The sequence below is a fragment of the Mesoplodon densirostris genome, chromosome 17 (genome assembly GCF_025265405.1).
Source record: "Mesoplodon densirostris isolate mMesDen1 chromosome 17, mMesDen1 primary haplotype, whole genome shotgun sequence".
Lineage (NCBI taxonomy): Eukaryota > Metazoa > Chordata > Mammalia > Artiodactyla > Ziphiidae > Mesoplodon > Mesoplodon densirostris.
The window spans coordinates 57,853,143-57,870,125 of NC_082677.1; positions in this window are offsets into that span (position 1 = coordinate 57,853,143).

Here is a 16,983-nt window from a genome sequence, read left to right on the forward strand (position 1 = left end):
CTGGATCTCTAAAACCCTTGATCCATACATTCTGACAATGTCTTATTAGCACTCTCAAATTGTGAAACAGAGTGTTGCCCCCCCCCACCCCATGCTATTTATCCAGTCTTTCTCAGTGGGAGAGTCATCCAAAACACTCAGTCCAGCAGTACCCCAAGTGGAAGCCTCTTCTAGACTCTAAGAGGAGAAGCAGAGGGAAAGCTTTAGTAGGAAGCCTTTTAATGTGGTTTACTATGAGTAAAGCATGAAACTAAAATCTGTTGGGTAATATAAAAGATGGCAAACCCCTTCTCTTGATGAATTAAAATCTATTTGTATATTATGTAGTGATAATACATTATGCATCCTTTAATCCTCTCATAATAAGTAGGATGTGGTGGTCATACTGATTGGGCCAAGTAAGGCCATATCGGTGCTTTGTGAGGTCCATGGAGTCCTTCTAGAGGTCTATGAATTTTAGAATATTCAAAAATGTTCATTAATATAGATGAATATCAACAGCCTTGTGAATATGACTTTTATTTAAGTAGACTGTCAGAAACCAGGCTCTACCACTTCCTACCATTATGCTCAAATTTTCTGAGCCTAATTATCTTCCTCCTTTTAAAAATGAACTTAATAATACTTTGTAGAATTGACTTGAGAACTAAATGAGATGACACACACAGCATGCCTACCAGAGGGTCAATCCCTATCCTCTTATTTTATTTGAAGCAAGATGCAGGATAATGGACCACCTCCCTGCTCCATATTAGAACACCTGGGAGATAATGCAGATGCCTATGTCTAACCCAGACCAATTAATTCAGAATCTTTCAAGGGTAAGCTGGGGTATCGCCAAGTGACTCCTCTGTTCTTTCAGGGTTAAGCACCACTGAATAAGGAAAGAAATTTCAAGCTAGACAGATCTGGGTTCAGATTTTTCCACCACTGTGTGCACTCTTAGTTCAATGGCATTTTATCATTTTAATTTTATTTCTCAATATCCCAATTTATAAAGCATGGATAACATCACTTTGCAATACTACTGAGAAATTAGCAAATGACATATGTAAATGTCCTGACACACAGTAGTTACTTGATACATGGAAGCTTTTACTATTTTTATTAGTCTGTTCTTTCCTGACAAATTTGTTTCCATTACTCTGTGTTTCTACCTTGATCATTCTCTTCAGCAACAGATTTCCCTAGATCTTTGCTGCTTACTTCTCATCATTCTTCTTGCCATTTAATTGCTCTGAAGGTATTTCTTAATCATCAAAGCTAAAGTAACCATTTGCACATAAGGATCCTCCATTTAGTTAGTCTATCTTTGTATTTTTCATGGTACTTAACTGTCCATGAAATTATCTTTTCTTTTTTGTGTATGTACTTGTCTCTCCCTTTGCAATATGAGTCTTATCGTTTTATTCCCAGTGCTTAGAACAAACATGGCTTAGAAGGCATTCAATAATTACATGTAGACTGAGTGCATTAAATTCTGATCTAAAACTACAACTAAAGAATACTATGTTTGCTAACTCTATACAAAATTCTTTAACTTATCTTAATTAGGTGTGCATACAATATCTGTGAATTTGTCTAACATTTCTTTTAGAATATATGCTCCTTGAGTTTACAGTCAATTTATTTTGCATGGTGATCCACTTAGCACCTAGCAATAAATATGATAATAAATAAATCAACCAATTTGTCCTGTAAAAGACAAAAAATGGCTGACTAGAACAAAAACAATTACTTGAGGCATATGAAATATATTAAAATTGTTAAAGCTACATTTGTGCCAGGATTAAAATACATAGAAGCAATAGGGTATAATAGATATGATCTTATGCTGTTGATGTAGAGAAAGAAAATTCTAGCTGGACATTGCAGCAGTAAGGGCTCATTATGCATAACCCATATTCCTGGGAACTTGCTGTCTGCTCCTGCTTGTATCCTACTTCCAGAATCGGCATTTGTATACCTGAAGGTTTTTTTTTTTTTTCCTTTTTCATCAATGAAAAGCAAGACTGTTCACATGTGATTGGTCCAGGAATTAAAATAGACAGGAGCATCCCTCAATTAATAACAATATATGCTCTAAAATTACCCCAGCTTTCTTGTCTTGGCTGTGATAACTCCTAGATGTGGCATTTACACTGTCTCCAGATTTTCCTCATCATATTGAGTCACGCACGGTGTTAGCTAATGGTGAGCCCTCTCTTGACTGTCTTTGCTTCCGTGTAATCACTTACGTACTCCCCTACCAGCATTATCTGCATTTCATGAATAACTCCTTGTTCTGGAATCCTAGTTTTGGGGCCTTCCACTTATAAACTGTAATTTTGGATGAGTAAGTTATCTCACATTTGCCTCAGTTTGTTCATCTATAAACTACAGATATAAAATCATCTGTCTCATCACTTTGCTGTAGGATTTAAATAAGCTGATGCATGCAAAACACTTAGGAGCAAGCCTGGCATGTATTAAGCTCTCAATAAATGGTATTGTCTTATCATTATCTGACTTCACTTTGGCTGATGCCAAGGGCTCTGCATAGATTATCTATGTAACCTTTATAACAGCCATAGACTGATATTTAAATGGGTTAAGTAACTTACTTAAAGTCTTAGAAAAGATGGGAAAATGGAAGCTAAGTCTGTGTCATTCACTAGTAAAATTTCTTAAATGAAGACTTTTAGCATTATTTTAAATTTTATTTTTAATAATAGCAAATTATTTGGCATACTTGGCTGGTAATTTATAGATATCTGATGATTAGATAGGTAAGGGAAGTATACATATGATGTAGATTTGGAAAACAGTTTTCAAATTTTAGTATGCACAAGATTCACTTGGCGGACTTTTAAAACTCAGATTCCTAGTCTCACACCTTGGAATATAGATTCAATTGGTATGGGATGGTATCTGCATTTTTAACAAGCACGCTGATTCTAAAGCAAGCCTTTCAAGGATCACATTAAGAAGTATACTCATAGTTGTTTTTTTTTATTGATAGCTTCTGACCATAGTATTAGGATTACATTAAAGGTCCTAAAGGGCATGTATGGCTTTTAGAACATATTTTATAAAATTGCAACACTTTTCATAACCCATTCTACCAGCCACGGAGAAACTCCAATTCCTAAAATGGGAGGACTAACCTATGTTTGCATTAATAAGTTAAGGAAACCTCATTAGAATGACACATTAAAGACAACTTTTAAAGGTTTTAGATTTGTTTTGTTTTTTAAACACTCTGGGAACATTTGGATCTGCGAAAGGCAGGTTGCTTACTCTCACAGTGAATAGGCCTTATGGTTTCAACCTACATAAAAATTCAGGGAAAAGCACTTTTTATGCACCTTGCTTGCAGTTACCACATAGAGGCAGTGGGAGGTCGAGCCATTGCACTTTAAGGATAGAGAGAAACAAAAAAACAGGATGTGATGTTTGGGATCTTTGTATTCTGTACTGTGTACAATTCCAAAGGTTAAAATGTAGCATTATAATTCTCAGAATTATAAGGAAGTATGTACTAGTTCCCCGCCCCCCTCCCCCTGCAAAGATTTCTTGCAAAGGAATGTTTATTAGAAAATGCTTTAACTCCCTGATTCTTTGATCATCCCTACTAGCTGGAAATAGTATCTCTGGATTTTCTGGTAGAGTCAAACACTTGTTTCCTCTCACTGATTAAATAAATGAGATGCTGCAGGAACTTCTGTTTCCCTTCTATTTCTGTTGGGAATTTGTTTCTCTTAAATGAAAACAGCAAATGGCTAGATGATTTAAATTGTAACTTTGTACCAATACATTATTTACAAATCCTCAAGACTAAAAAAATTGTATAGTGAAAGAAAACATGAAAAGCAAATAATGTAGTGGGACTGTATTGTGCTTTTCTACCAAATCAACAAATAAATTTTAAGCCTATTCCTGCTCATTTTCTTCCACTGTCTCTTGTAGTTGGCAGCTAGAGTGTTTAAGTCAAACAGTAACTGGATTATGAATGTCTGCCAATTTCCTTCTTTCTTTGCTAGCAAACACAGTTTTTAGATTCCTAGCTGAGTCAACTCATTCCTACATTGAATGGAAAAATTAACCCATGCAGAAGAAACTGACAAAAGCCATGCTTAGTAGTGCTGGAAGGTTTATGAATTACTGTATACTTTTATATAAGGGAATGAGACTTGCCATTAAAAATAATGAACTTTAAAACTATGTATACAACATATATTGCATTTGGTACTTATCAATTAATGAATAATTATTTATTGTTGAGTTTGCATATCTTACTATTTGCATTCACCAATAGTCTGTACTTTTAACAAACAATAATTTGCAGAGTACTATAATTTGATTTTTTTTTGATTTTTTCCCCTCTTCTTGCTTGTATACACAATACATTTACCACAAAAAATCAGTTAATAAATAATACTTTGGTCATCTGATACTTTCTGAATCAGCGTAGGCACAAGTTTTTCTCTAATACTGGCGTAAGTGGCAATGAACTGAGAGATAACTTTATAATTAGGCTCATTTTGCTTTGTCAGTAACTAAATCTTTGAGGCAGCACAAGAAAGATATATCTTGAACAGAATAATTTTCTATAGAGAAAATGTCATAAGCAATTTTCATTACTATTTCTATGACCAACACATATTTTTATATGTGTTCATATAATTTGATTATATTAATCAAGTTCTTTATAAGAAAAAAAGAAGAACCTCTTATAGACAAAAGAACACTAACTTACTTTTTAGAACAATAGTTCCTCAAGTGTGGTCCCAGTAGATTTTATGTAGTTTACTCAGGATTGGATAATGATTTTTTAAAAAGGAGAATGAAAAGAGCTTAAAGGTGGTACTACTGAGATTTGAGGTAAAAGAACTAAATTAAACTGACAAAGTAGTGGGCATCTTACTGTGGGCCTGACAATGATCACTGCATCTGATTTTTTTTTCCTGCTGCAATTCCAAATTGCTATATGTAATGAGGGGTTGCAGAGAGAGATGGAAGGAGAATAAATGCTATGGAGAAGACAATAAATAAAACTCAATGTTTACAATGTGAAAGGCACTGCACATACTACTGGGGGGGATATAAAGATGAATAGTCTGGGCTTCCCTGGTGGTGCAGTGCTTGAGAGTCCGCCTACCAATGCAGGGAACACGGGTTCATGCCCCGGTCCGGGAAGATCCCACATGCCACGGAGCGGCCGGGCCCGTGAGCCATGGCCACTGAGCCTGCGCGTCCGGAGCCTGTGCTCCGCAATGGGAGAGGCCACAACAGGGAGAGGCCCGCGTACCACAAAAAAAAAAAAAAAAAAAAAAGATGAATAGTCTCTGATATCAAGAGTTCTTTATGATCAGAGCTCCTATTTACAAGCTGAAACTCTGGCATTAGGGACAGACGCACGTATTTATTTTTACTGATGTTCCCCAACTGGGATGGTAGCCATGTGTCCCTTACTAAGTTACTGTGTTCGCTGAGCCTGGAAGTAAGGTCCAACTCTTTCTAGATATCAATCTAGACAACTAGACCAGCTGATAACTATCAACTCTGAAATAAAATTTTCTTCATCATCCCTAGAAGAGGGAACACCAAATTTTCTCATGTTTTCCAGCCATAGCTAATTTGAAGAAACACGGGCAAGGGATCTTTATGCTATATCTTTGTAATGACTATAAACCTTAAACATTTGTTGCAGAATAAGCTGTGTGCAGTTCCACAATTTTTCCCAGCAATACCATGATAAACAAAGTAATACAATACACAGTTTTTGAGGATCTAAAAGTGTATTCAAGATGAGTTCACAAAAATATTTTGAATTCCAAGGGGAAGCCTAGACCCATGATTGATACAAGATTGATATGATTTCAACAGGACCAACAAAAGGGCAAATTTATGCTTGACTAAGTTAGGGTAATAGTGCATTCAGAAAAAATTCTTTTAAAAATGTAAGAGTATTTTTTAAGTATCTATGCTTTAAGCTGAGTGGGGTGATGATACCCATTAAATAAGAAAAGACATATTTGAAAAAAATGGAAATTGTTTTAATGAAAATATAGTCATTTGGGAAAAAATAGGAAGTCTTAAAAATTGTGCACAGCTAATATCAGAATTGGCAAACAAGATGGCAGAATTGAAGCAATGTTTCAAAATGCATCAAGAGAGTTAGAGGGATAGAAAATATAAACCAGATGCAAAATTTAAGAGATGAAGAGCTTACTAATAAAATCTGAATTATTGGGATTCTCAAAACTGTGAACAGAGAATAGAAGAGACTGAATGACAGAAAATTATTTGGAATTAAAGAAAGATATTAATCCTCATAGTTGAAAATTGGATGTATACTGAGAAGGATGCATTTTAAGCATGTTAAGCACATATACATTGAATAATAATACTAATAAGAAGAATAAACCCTGGAAATAAGAGGGTAAGGTCAAACCCAGAAAAGCAATTAGAATGAAAAATTAGAGTGAAAATGAGGTTAGCTATGATGGAATGGCAAAAAGATTGACTCAGATTTCTAATCTGAGCAAAATAAACTTGAGTAATATCTTTCAAATATTGAATAAAAAGTTGAACCTAGAATCCTGTAACAAGTTATATTTTCCTTCATGAGTGAGAGTGAAATAAAAGTACTTTAGACATACAGTAGTAAGAATTTTTACTGCTCACAGACCCACTATTATTAAAGCATATACTCCAATAAAAGTGTTACATGGACTAAAATTGGAAAAGAAAGGTACAATTATCCAAAGTGATCATAGAAATTAGTCAGTGATATAAATCTGTCATAATTATGAAATAATAAATATTTATTGTCTTAAAATATGACAAAATAACGTAATTTAAAAGCATGGAAATTGAGGAGGTGTAAATTGGCAGGAAGTTAAAGTTCTTTGTTAGGATATCTAAATATTTAAAATGAATGTGTATGCTAATAATATAATGATAGTCATTAAAAGAATAAAAGTAAATTGTGTAGATTTCACACAGGTGGTGATATATAGAAATTTTAAAATGAGATCTATGAAAATTCAGGAAAAATAAGCAAAGAATAGACACAGTAAAAAGGAACCAATAAGTTAGAATAAATCTAAATGTATTAGCAATGAAAGTTCATATAAAGAGACTAAACTCTGCAATTTAACACCAGAGACCTTCTGATTGAGGTTTTTTTTTTTTTTTTTTTTTTTTTCTTTTTTTGCGGTATGTGGGCCTCTCACTGCTGTGGCCTCTCCCGTTGCGGAGCACAGGCTCCGGACGCGCAGGCCCAGCGGCCATGGCTCACGGGCCCAGCCGCTCCGCGGCATATGGGATCCTCCCAGACCGGGGCACGAACCCGTATCCCCTGCATCGGCAGGCGGACTCTCAACCACTGCACCACCAGGGAGGCCCTGATTGAGTTTTTTAAATCCAGGTATATGCCCTTTAGGGGAGGTTGGAAATAAAATCTGATTCTGAAAACTAATGGTTAGAATTGTTAGACCTTTATGAGAAAAGAGGAATTGTCAGTAGTGCTTTGGGTCTCCTACAGAACCTTCAGGAGACCACTTTCTGGCACTGTGTTTAGTCCATGCTTTGGGGTCAATGACTGTCAGGCTGGTATTTCTACAGCCACTTCCTAGCCTCTGCTTAGCAGGGAAACCCAAGACACTATAAACCACTGCTAACCGACCATCATGGTTCTCTTTATTGTTAGGAAATGTCTATGTCAAATCTGCAGTCTCCTTCTGGAATTACTTCTACTTCCTACACAAAGTTGCACCTATTTTTATAAGACAAAATTCTGACTTCAAATAACAATGGTCATTATAGGAAATTTTTTACATGGCAAGAGCTAAAAATTAATGTATTTTAAAAGAACTTGAGTGAATAAAATGAGACAAAGTATTAAATATTAAGTGGTCAGCTTCTTTAATTAGTATGTGGAAGCTCAGAAATAAAATTCTAAATCTAAGATCAGATCACTCAAAAGCTGTATCCTTCTGAAACTTGCTCTCCCTGCATCATTCTTTCTAATCAGACATGTCTGCACAACACGTATAGTCTTTTTATTCCTTCTGCTTCTTTCTGTGACCTTCTAAATTAGCTACACATTGTTTAGGTTTTCTCAGGAAGGGAACAATCACTTTATAAAATTGCTAGACCACAAGGTAGAAGGTAGATCTATAGAAGCTGAATTTAAATTCCAGATCTAAAATCAAGTTAAGAACTGTAATGAAGGATTTTCTTAACCCTTAGGAAGATAAGCAGAAAATTTCTGTAGAATTTAAAGTGTTGTTACATATTCATTGTTCCAGATTATTAGACGCAACAACTTATTCACTTAAGTATTAACTCTTCAAATGGAGAAAAGCAATTAAAATCAGCAATATAGTGAAAAGAAGATTTAAGTAACCCAGCTTTGCAAAAATTTCAAATTGCCTTAGTTATGAAAAACAGAAAATAGACTACATAAGGACATTTCAGAAATCTTACAAATGTGGGAAATTCTTCTAATTACAATAGATAATTAATGTCTATCGTAATTTTGAAAAAAACAAAAACAAAAAAACAAACATGTCCTAAAGGATGCTTTGAACATCTCCAAGTGGCTTCAGTACATGTGCTTCCTCTGAGGTATCTATAGATATCTATAGATATAGATATATGTGTGTGTATATATATATATATATATATATATATATATATGTTGATAATAGTATGCTTATTTTTCTGGTAACAATGTCCTTTAATTAAAGGGTGATATTTAAATATATTGGCTATGATGCAGGAGTTAAAAGTAAATATTTAAAACTATGGACACTAGCATAGATAGATCTAAAATCAGACTTTTAAGTGAAAAAATACACTCAACAGTATATTTTCATAATACAAAGATAACGATGTCATTTACATAAATTTTAAAGCACAGACTAAGAATAATAAATTGTACATGTTTGCATATGTAAGGAAAAGTGGACAAATGTACACAGGAAAGGTATATCACATACTGATGAAAGTGATTGTCTTGGGGATTGAATAAACAGAGGTTTGTGTTGGTTGTCAAAAGAGACTTTGATTTTATAAGTAATGCTCATTTTATTTTGTTTAAAAACTTGAGGGAAATAAGACCAACATATGAGTGCTGTTTCACTGGTCAAAATGGCTCTGCTGCCTTCTCCGAGACACGTTAACACTAGCAGATAAGGAGGAAGGCAGAAAGTTTTAATGAGAACTTCAGACAAGAAAAACATCTCTGCGGGACATAAGGATAAAAACAAAAATGGTGAGCAGGCTGAAGTGGTAGACCTGCTGGGCTTTTAATTCAAATAGTATAATAAAGGAGTTTAAAATGTTTCTCTTAAGATGGGAGACTGATCCAGGTATATGTGGAAAGCCAGAGACCATGGATACATTTCTTCAGTGGGAAAAATACTTGGGCTGAATTCCCCTGGAAGCTATGTATATGGACTTAGAGAAGGACAACAAAGACAGAACTTGGAGACAATGAATTGAGCCAAGATATTCAATATCACTGTCAATGCAAAAAAAAAAAAAAAAAAAGGCAAAGATCATAGACTTGTAGTCAAACAGAGCTGTGTTCAGTACTGGATGTGACATGGGACTGCAAACCATGGGAACCAAGGGGATTAGCAGGCACTTGTTATAAGATTTGGGCAGCCCTAAGTGGGTGGAAGGAGGGTTAAAAAAAAATGGGAGTTTCTGGAGTGGGTGCTGTCAGTGACCATGTATCATAATGATTTCTATATAGGATGTTAGAGGAATGAAGCTGAGCCGAGTCGCCTTTGGAAAAGAAGTAGAAGCCACTCAAGTTAGCTGGTGGGGAGGGATGCTTAGTCATTTATGTGGTTGTGCTGTGTATTTGTTTTCATGATTCTTGATTATAGAATGGTCTTGCTTTTGTCTCATTCCATCATGATAACAGATAGCTCATATCTGATGTTGATATTCTTTGAAAATGTTTATTTTTCAGCAAGGGAACATTACAACCTATCTGACGGGAACTAGACCAAATGCCAGATGTCAGCTGTCAAGACTGCACTTTTTCTTTCTCATTCCCATGGGGCAGCGCTGACATGCTAAGACTTGTTTCTATATGGGCACTATGGAGGTTTTAGCAGAAGTAATTGCCTAGTTGAATACTGGAGGGGATGCACAAGTAATGCAGGGCCAAAATATATATAAATGTATCTTTACTCAAAATGTAGGGATAAACCCAAATTCCAAAATCCATGAAGAAATGCAATAATAAGGAAGACAAATTAATAATTTTTAAAATGTACTCCAAATTATTTTATTGGAATATTCTAAATAACAACTTTTAAATAACTAGGTGTAGGCTATTTGAGGAGAGAAAGAAGTCGTAATTTCCTTAGAAAATTGCAAAATAGTAGCAATGGTTGTTGATTCTGAGTATAGCAATATAAGTGATTTATTTTATTATTCTTTATATACTTATGCTCTTCTGTATTTTTTTAAATTCCTCAAAAAACAAGTTCCTGAAAGCTTTACTGGAAAACTGAATATCTAGCATGGATTTAGCATCTATGAATCAGTTCTTTTCATGCTCAGTTATGAAAATGTGGGAGATCTGACCTTACCCTCAAGAGTCTGATGGTAGAGTTGGGATGACACATTGTATATACAAAGGCAAAGAAAATACAGCCGAGAAGTTAAGTAGTGGAGGCTACAGAAATTCATCAAATGAACACAGAAGCAAAAGAAGAATTTTATTACTTTAAGTAGTGAAAAGGGTTTTTTCCCTCCCTTGGTCATAAAGAAATCTCTGTCAGTCTAATTTGAAGAAAAATAAGAGTCTGAATGTTTATTTCTAGATTATTACTAGAGATAGTATTTAATTAAATCACATGTAAGTTACCTCATACATAACATGTATGCTAAGATTGAGTGTGGATGAATTTTTCAACTATTCTATAAAATAACTGGAAAGAAGAGATAGATTTCATTATCCAGTGTAATGGAATTTTTTTAACTTTTATTTTATATTGGAGTATAATTGATGAAGAATGTTGTTAGTTTCAGGTTTACAGCAAAGTGATTCAGTTATACATATACATGTATCTGTTCTTTTTCAAATTCTTTTCCCATTTAGGTTGTTACATAATATTAAACAGAGTTGCCTGTGCTACACAGTAGGTCCTTGTTGGTTATCCATTTTAAATATAGCAGTTTATACATGTCAATGGAATCCTGCATTGTAAAATTTCTTTGTTTTTACACTTTATAGCTTATTCCTCCTACCGTGTTGATATAATTAGTTACACATACCAAATATGCTCTTTCATTTATCCATTTTCTTTTAGAAGTCTCAGTGTTTGCACCACCCAAATGCACCCTTCAGGGCAGAGGTGCCCATTTCATCAGGTGCTGGGGGCTCACAGCACAGTGCCTTCCCAGGTTTGCCTTGGTTTAAGGTAGCGGCCTAATTCAAGGAAATGTCCCTCTTCCTGGAGACAGCCAGTTCCATTGAGTGGATGCTGAGGGATTAAAAGGCCTGGGCCCAAAGAAGACATACAGATGCCCAACAGGCACCTGAAAGGATGCTCAACATCGCTAATTACCAGAGAAATGCAAATCAAAGCTACAATGAGGTGCCACCTCAACAGGTCAGAATGGCCATCATTAAAAAGTCTACAGATAACAAATGCTGGAGATGGTGTGGAGAAAAGGAACCCTCCTACACTGTTGGTGGGAATGTAAATTGATGCCACCGCTATGGAAAACAGTATGGATGTTCCTCAAAAAACTAAAAATAAAGTTGTCATATGATCCAGCAATCCCACTCCTGGGCATATAGCAAGACAAAACTATAATTCAAAAAGATACATGCACCCCTATGTTCATAGCAGCACTATTCACAATAGCCAAGACATAGAAACAACCTAAATGTCCATCGACAGAGGAATGGATAAAGAAGATATGGTACATATTTACAATGAAATACTACTCAGCCATGAAAAAATGAAATAATGCCATTTGCAGCAACATGGATGGACCTAGAGATTATCATACTAAGTGAAGTAAGTCAGAAAGAGAAAGACAAATATCTTATGATATCACTTATATGTGGAATCTAAAATATGACACAAATGAACTTATCTATGAAACAGAAACAGACTCACAGACATAGAGAACAGACTTGTGGTTGTTAAGGGGGAGGGAGAGTGGGGGAGGGATGGATTAGGAGTTTGGGATTAGATGCAAACTATTATATACAGAATGGATGAACAACGTCATACTGTATAGCATGAAGAAATATATTCAATATCCTGTAATAAATCATAACTGAAAAGAACATGAAAAAAAACACATGTATATAAATAACTGAATCATTTTGCTGTATGGCAGAGATTAACACAACACTGTAAATCAACTATACTTCAATAAAAAAAAAAATCCTGGGCCCTTTACGTCAATGAAGGACATCTTTGAAGGTCCATCTCAGCTCCAGAGTTGCCCACGGGATGGGCTGACACTCTGTCACCACTGTATACCAGCTTATTAGCTTTTTCCTCTGCCCAACTTTGCTTCCCTTTACCCCTTCTTTACCTTAGTTCCAGAGATCACCCAGTGAAAAACTTCCTGTATGTGAAATTTCTACTTCAGGAAATTTTCTTTTAAAAAAATGTCTGCTATCTGTAAATGGAAATGGAAATCTAGTACAAATTTGAATGCAAATTTGTATTTTTTCTCAAATTTTTTACATTATTAATGTTTGTTACCAAATAAAAATGTTTAGCTTCCTTTATAACTAATGTATAAATATTAAATCTAAGAATAAGTGAGATTTTTTTCCCATTTTTGTGTCATTTAATTCAGATTTTTTTCAGTGTTCTTCCTTTGGAAAATTCAGATAAAGTTAGAGATTTCCTGATTTCCACATTAAAATGCTGGATCACAGGAAATATTAAATGGCTTTTTTGGGAAAGATGTTGAAAGGGATAAATTGCACAACCATATTCTTTCATCATAGAATCCTTAAATAATATGAAAAATCATGCTGCAAATGAAAATCTCATCAAGTCTTCATAGTAAAAAAGTAAATAAAAAGACCTTGTGCTAAGTTTATCCTTTTGTTATCATGGAAAGTATCATCTTGTTATCAAGGAAAAAATCTTGTCATGTATATTTGTCAACTTTTAAAATATATGAAACAAAAATTCACCTCTAATTCCTTGGTTCCCACTTACATGTTTCTCCATGAATTTAATAGCTTTATTGAGATCTAATTTGTATCCCATACACCTCACCCATTTAAAGTGTAGATTCAATATTTTTTAGTATATACAAAGATATGTTCAACCATCACCACAGTCAATAGCAGAACACTTTTTCACCTCAAAAAGAAACCCCTTTCCTTTTAGCTATCCCTTCCCTCTAGTTATAATATAATCTAATAATCTAAATATTAATCTACTTTTTGTGGCTGTATTTTATACTAATGGAAATATATAGTACATATAGTATGTGGTTTTTTTGACTGGTTTCTTTCACTTATAATGTTTTCAGGGTTCCTTCATGGAACCTTGTATTAGTAGTTCATTTTTTTAATTGTTAAATTCTCTATATTACCTATACATATACATATATACACATATACATATATACTCACATTATTTTATACAACTGTTTCTTAAATCAGTAAAGAGAAGAAAGGAGAAAAAATATGCCTTCCTGGTGTCTATTACAATTACATAACTAGCTTTATCAGTGCCCTTTGTTTGATCCTGATGATGGGAGTATATATTAAAGTTTTTCACTTCAACGAACTTCCATGAAGTTGAGAAAAGGATTTATAAATGTATAGATATAATAATAGGGGTGACTGATCATAGCAGGGACACAGAGTAGTGAGTGTTTTTTTTTTTTTTTTTTTTTTGTGGTACGCGGGCCTCTCCCTGTTGTGGCCTCTCCCGTTGTGGAGCACGGGCTCCAGACGCACAGGCTCAGCGACCATGGCTCACGGGCCCAGCTGCTCTGTGGCATGTGGGATCTTCCCGGACCGGGGCACGAACCCGTGTCCCCTGCATCGGCAGGCAGACTCTCAACCGCTGCGCCACCAGGGAAGCCCAGCAAGTGATCTTTTTAATCAAGGCTTTTATAAAGACCTCAGAATGTAAGTGACATGAGATGACTTTTATGAGTAAGAGAGGTATTCAAGATGCATCTGAAAAGATTTGTGAAAAGGCATGTCATATTTGTTAAACAGTATGAAATGGTGTTATGGCTGCTCCTTGATTAGGAGAAGAGCAAGGTATATTCACAATATGCTACACATCCCTCAGATAAATTATATAATAGACAACTACATGATATGGTTGTACTTGTTTCATCTACATCATTTATAACATGAAATATTTTCATTTCTGTTAGCTTTCAGCCCCATAGATGAAAAAAGAATGCAGCTGGAACTTCATGTATAGATACTGGAATGTTATTATATTTGAATGAACTTTTCAAAGTCTTCTACATCTTTATGGGCTTCTTCAATTAAAATATTAATAGAGGGCTTCCCTGGTGGCGCAGTGGTTGAGAGTCCACCTGACGATGCAGGGGACACGTGTTCGTGCCCCAGTCCGGGAAGATCCCACATGCTGAGGAGTGGCTAGGCCCGTGAGCCATGGCCGCTGAGCCTGCGTGTCTGGAGCCTGTGCTTCGCAATGGGAGAGGCCACAACAGTGAGAGGCCTGCGTACCACAAAAACAAAAAACAAAAAACAAAAAATAAAACAAAACAAAAATTAATAGAAGCAAATTAAATATTCACCCTCCTATTTAGAGTTCTTGTTTCACTGTCACCTGGAAAGTGCAGAAAACATGAGTTTTAATATCTTATGCTTTCCTTAATGCTCAGTTGAAAAAGTACAGTTTTCTCAAAACTGAATATTGAAATATATTTTTAAATTTTAACCATTTGAAGATTTTAGAGTTTTCAAGATAAAGGATATAAGGAGGAAACATAGAAATGTACTTAATTTAGATACACTACAATGTTTCACTGGGCTCCCCGGACAAGCTATTTGTTCTAGGGCTCAATATAATTTCCAGAGAGTTAATATCAATAGAATTTAATGAAATTCTAATTGCCCACCAAAAAAAAGTCATATTGAAAATGATTGAGAGTGAGTTAAATGAGTCCCCAAATTACTGTTTTTAAAATAATTTTCAAAATGGGAAATTAATCATTTTTAATTTATCATTTTTTAGATATAAGAAATTAATTGAAAGCTACAAAAATTTACCCTGAAAATATCTGCAAAAAATAAATTTAATGCAGAATTCTGATAATTGATCAAATCACAGGTGGCATTCTACATGTAAAGATATCTCTCTTAATTAATTCCCTTCCAAGAAATTATATCTCTTCTTAGAAGAGAGAACATGTACATGCTCCTTTTTTCTTCATGCTGTATGTAATATGATGCTCATCAATAGTTCCAACAAACAGTAGTAATGATTTGAAAATTTGAAAATTTATGTTATTAGAGTGCCTACGCTATAGCTTAAATGAACAGCTATGTGATGGAGATTAAAAGAATCAATCTCCTCAAAGAATGAGGAAAGTGATCAGATGAAAGAAATAAACTAATTACTTTAAATTCCTTTAAGTGTTGCTTTGATTATTAGTGATTTGCTATCAAATAAATGTTTCCATTTAGAATTATTTTTATTATTTACTTCATGATAATGCTATGATTGTTTATTTTTCAATTTATATGTCACAATATGACATCAAAAAGCTAGAAAAATTTAAAAATGAAATCCTAAATGAATGTCATAATCCAATAAGTAAACTGAATTCTCAGATTCAGAATTCCCAGGTCCACTGACTCCTGCATTACCCCACAGTGTGTTGTGAGGATAAAATGTGGACAAGATACCAGTGTTACATGGTATGATCCTCACAAATTGTGGGTAGGTAGAAACTGAGATAACAGAATTTATGGGAGAAAAAAAAAAGAAAAAAGCCTCAACTGTGCTTTAATTATTCCTGAATGCACATCTTGGTTTCCAAATATATATCTTTATTTCCAGAAAATTTTCCTTTCACATATTCTGTGGCATTTTCTCAGGTGATTGGTGATCAAGGAATAATGAAAAAAACATTGAAAATAAACAAACCAAAACAAAACTGAACTACATTGGACATTTGTCCCAGCAAATAAATAAGTTTATGGAAACTAAATCCATTGCCAAAACCACTGACCATGTTAACAAGAAACAGTGCAGAAGAGGGAAAAAAAGAAGTGTGTGTGTGTGTCTATGTGTGTGTTGACCTAGATGGCATTAAAGTTCTCCTGTTTTAACTAAACTTTAGACAGGCTTTTTCCTGAATATAGTCTTCTCACCTCCCGATGATGATCTCAGAGCATTTACTTTAGAAAATGTGGGATTGTAAATTTTTCCTCCACCCCTTTGAGATGTAAATCTTGTACCAGCCTCCTGAAACGAACTCAGGAATGTCTTTCTCAAGGACTTGGGAGCCGTGCCTTTGAAATGTGATCATCGAGGAAGAGAGTGCCTTGTAATCAACTTCTCTTACCACTTTCCCCTAAAGTCCTGCACTGGTTTTCCACAGTCTCAACCATCCAGTGCTCCTGTTTTTTCATTTCAGCAGAGTTGAGTTCTGTCTCTGTGTCTATGCCAATAGTCTTGACTCTGTGAAAATAAAGTCTCATTTTCAATGGAGTCAGGAAGCCCAGATTGGGATGCTCTCACTCACATAACCACTTGTTGCAGCCTGCATAACCAGCAGGGAAAAGGAAGATAAGAATGTTACCTTTCTTCTGGTACAAGGGAGGATGTTTCCACATAGGAATTTTATCTCCTGTTTTTAAAAAAATGCAAGGAAGATCTCTCTGCCCTTAGCAACAACACTAACCACCCCTTGAAGCCAAGGAGAAACCTCCACAACTTAGAGCTGTTGTTTTCCAATGAACTTTTATTCAAAGCAACCCTGCCC